Source organism: Oculina patagonica, chromosome 6, assembly GCF_052425735.1.
Source record: "Oculina patagonica isolate OP01 chromosome 6, crgOcupat, whole genome shotgun sequence".
Lineage (NCBI taxonomy): Eukaryota > Metazoa > Cnidaria > Anthozoa > Scleractinia > Oculinidae > Oculina > Oculina patagonica.
The window spans coordinates 18259892-18264109 of record NC_135763.1 but is presented as its reverse complement, the minus strand read 5'-3'; the positions used below and the strand labels follow the sequence as shown (position 1 = coordinate 18264109).

The 4218-nt window shown below is 36.3% G+C and overlaps 1 long non-coding RNA gene across 1 annotated transcript; it reads right to left on the bottom strand.

Annotated features, from left to right (window-relative positions):
• Positions 1 to 1478: 1478 nt before the first annotated feature.
• On the bottom strand, positions 1479 to 3914 carry LOC144658727 (uncharacterized). The gene is made up of 2 exons (XR_013571766.1): positions 3306 to 3914; positions 1479 to 1635 (listed from the first exon to the last, which is right to left on the bottom strand). It is a non-coding gene; the product is annotated as an uncharacterized LOC144658727 (long non-coding RNA).
• Positions 3915 to 4218: the final 304 nt, after the last annotated feature.

The following is a 4218-nucleotide window of genomic DNA, read 5'->3' as shown; positions in this document are numbered from 1 at the left end:
GACAAACAAACCGTGTTTATACGTAGCTTACCTTTCCGATTCGTTCAAACATAACGAAGTTGTCGGGCTTTGGAAAAATCCAGATACCGCTAGGGAATTTTAAAGCTTTCTGTCATGTATTATCGGGTGCTTTTATCTTTATTCAGTTGTATTGATTTGGGCTGAAATATCCAACTTCAATTCACGCTTGTAATCTTTCTTCTCTACGAGCCGTCGCGTAAGAAAATCCACGATTGGTAGCTTTCAGTAGTTTCGTAAAGCCTCTCTTGTGCTGTACAAACGTCCAATTCCTAGTACTTTGGTTTATATACTTATAACTTTCGCTAAATCGGTCAAACTTTTCATGAATTGTTATCTTTTTGCTCTCTCAAACACTCCGACAACGGCCGCCATTTTGTTTTGACGCGCTTTCCGACTTTCCTGTCAATCAATTAAATTTCAACTTTCTCTGCACTCAATTTCAACTTTCTGCACTCAATTTCAACTTTCTGCACTCAATTTTAACTTTCTGCACTGTTTGGGATTAATTGACGTGCTCTCAGCCAATGAGCATGCAGAAATGTTTGTATGTATATTATTAGAGGAGAAATGCATGTTCGCGAAGCTTTGTGTTATTTTTTTTTTTATAAAGGGGGACGCATAACAAATAATCAAACGCTTCTCTACGAAGATAAATTGAAGGACTTCTTAGCGTTGCCATTCTGAAGTTTGCACATGTTAAACAGCTGACATGTGCGTTGGTAAACCGCTGATGAACTGGAGCGTGTGCGTGTCGCGGGTCCGGAACAGGTTGTGGGCCATGAACTGGGCACAGGCAACGGACCCATTTCTGGCACAACTAACTTGAAACACCGTCTCAGTGTTTGCTAATTTTTCTTAAGTTTAGTTTTGAAGTAGAAAAGAAAATTAACTATCCTCTTTTGGGCATTTTGTCGGTGAGCATTATGCAATTGCATTTCACAGAAAAATCAAACTAGATACATGTTTATTATAACCTTTAAAATTTTATCTTACGGTCAATAATAGCCGCCAGGCAGGGTTCAGCGTTTTATACACCACATTCAAAGTATAATATTTTAACACCGTTACACATCAGGATCGTCAATCAGGAATAAACTGCTGTTACCAAAGGTAACGCGTGTCTGTAAAATCCGATGACCTGTTGATTGGGCTCTGATTCTACTTTCGCTTATGCCAATGAAATTGATAAAAGAACACAATGAACCAAACAGCACAATAAAATTCCACCTGTAGTGGAGAGGATGGAATACTTTGACAACTTCTGGTGAAGAAACAGAGCGATACAAGTTTTCAAGGGCACTTCACAGAGTTTTCACAAATTGCATGTTACACACTCTTTTTGCATCGAATCAAGTGAATTCAGGTTTTTCGAGTGAAAATAAAACGTCGTTTCTACAATGTGTATATTTTTTTAACAATTGATCGATATGCTATTGAAAGTAAAAAAGTAGAAGGAATCAGGTCAAATTTGATTTTCCTTCTTTATTTTACACGTCAGCGGTATATCAAACAGCAGTACATTCTACAGTTTGTCAACATAACATGTTGTCGTCACAGCTCTTCATCGATGTCTTCATAGCCAAATGACATTCCTTCATCTCGTTGAAGATTAACCTGTCGAAGACAAACATTTTGTTTCTCTTTCAGTATTTATTGATGTTAAAGGATTCTTTTTTTAAAGAGAACAAAAATTAAAGACAGGGGAGGTATGACATGGCATGATTGCAGAACGATGTTAGGGCAGTGTGCAGCCCCCTAATATTTATGTTGCTCCAATACAACATTTTGTATCCGCGGATGCGGAGTAGTTTGTCGTATTAAAATTACTTGCACCCTGACTTTAATTGGTGGAGCTGCTAGAACATTCGGGATAGGCAAGACTTATAATAGCTTATAGGATTTATATGAAAACACATTAATTTGTTGTTGTTGCTGCCATTCAAAGTGACTGTCATCAATTGTAAACACTCAACTGAAGCGTCAAAAGTGAACTCTAAGTCACTCAACTGATAAGTGATCGTTGATGGCGAAATTTTGCGCAAATTTCGTTCAAGACGGTTGTTAAGCAAATATGCGTTCCTTTATGGCACCCTGCCGGCGAGGACATGCTGGCGAGATTATTTTCTGGTTGGATAACAAGAAAAGAAACTCTTCGAGTTCTTAAAGAAACTATTTCATTAAGGTACAAAGACGCCAAAGAAAACAGAAAATAAACAAAAATGGCTGCGGAACATTAAACGCACGACGAAAGACAAACTTGAAATAAACAATGGACATTTTTTTAAGATGCCCCGTCCGTGACGTAGCTTCTTTAAATTAAGGGAACCTTTCCCTAAAATGACGCTTGTTCTTTCGTCTAAAATAACTTCAAGTGCTATATAGTTCGTCATTAATTTAATAAAATGTGATGGAGATGAATGCGTAACCCAGTAAGAGTCAAGTTTTTATACCTCACTACTCTCTCCTAAAACTTTAGTTATATTGCTATGAAGGCAAATGAGTAAAACGTTTCTACGATTTTTCTGATCTAATCTTTTTATCTTTTTTAAGATTATATTCGCGGCCCTTATGCTCATGCCGTTTACGGAGAAACTAAAAGCAACTGTGCCTTATATTGCGTGATAAACCTCTGTCTGCGAGGTTCATTTTAGGTTAGTAATTTTATGGATTGTTTCCGGCTGCTTTGTTTATTAAGTCGAATGACTTATGATTTGTCGAAGTGGCTTTTATTCTTAATTTAACGGATCCGTTTCCCGCTATTTAAAGCGGGTAATATTGCCATTTCAAAATAGATGGCTCGTGAAATAAGTCATTAAGGACTTTATGACATAAAAAACCGAAGGAAATCACATTCAGAGTTTCCTCCAATTTCATGTCTTATTGAAGGATATCGTTTCATGCGTCACTACAGAACAATAAAATTGTTCATCTATTGTGAACTTCTTCGATCATAATAAAGTAAACTGAATATTTTTTTTTTCTTTCGCTTGGTGTTGTAAGTCATATTTATCTCATCATTATTTTGATGTGCCATTTCTATTAAGGTTGTTGGCAGAAAAAATAAATAAATAAAAGATAAAACAAAATAAAAAGTTGTAGTTGTACTGTGGAACAAATAAAAAGTAGTTATTTCTATCATGAATTCTATTTCGTTAATGTTGACCCTAAATTATATCGAGCTTCTGCTTAACTTTATCTTTTTACTAGTTCTAGTTGGATTCTTCTTCACGCAGTTGTGATAGGAAGTCAACATAGTACATTTTCTAGTCGAACGAAGCTTTTACCTTGAGCTGCCTTTGTTTGTGCCTTCTTCTGCATCTTCCAAACCAACATGCAGGCCGATCTTTCGTCCTTTTTATTATTTTGTCGTCAATCGCAGAGAATTCTTCACTTTCTAAGGAACTGCAATTTAGCTTCCAAACCATTACACATAGTACACACAAAACGGTTAGGCGCATAATTCGAAATGACTAGCAAGCACAAGCTTGGCTGACTTTGGCCAGAATGGGTTACTATACTGTAAGGGTTTTAGTAATTTTAAACCAATCAATAGAAACATTTATATTCACCGAATTACAACATTAATCAGCGCTCGGTAGCTTAACAACCCTTTAAGGCGGTGAATATGTCAGCATGAATTGGCTCATTTAGAGCAAAAGTGCGTCCATTTGTTCATTTTAGTGGGAGCAGCAGCGGTTATATCAGAGATATTCCATCTGTTCGCCGTAGTTTATCGCACCTCCGAAGCGTTAAGTGGGCTTGCGCTGAAAATAAGCATCATTTACTTTCGCAAACGGCAGTTGGAAAATTAAAAAGAGCTTTATTACTTATTTCGATCACGAAATAACCGACAAAGAGTGCAAATAAAAAGGACAAAGAATTGCTACACGAAACGTTTGCGCTTAGTATTTTGTGAATTTACATAGTTCAGTAAATGTGTTATTATCAATTCGTCGAAGATGGCTGGTTTAACAAAAATGGTCAAATTCGTTTTATCTAAATAACGCATATTTCAGTGACATCTGCTTTTGTACTTTACAACTCAGTAAGATGTCTCCTTCCCTTAAAACCCTGGCAAGTCGTCTATTGTTATTTATGTAGATCTTTAAGAGAACGAAAAACCAACAAACAGCTGCTTTTGGGAAGAAGCTTGTTTTAATAAAATTAATTTTAGCTTACTTAAAATGGCATTTATAT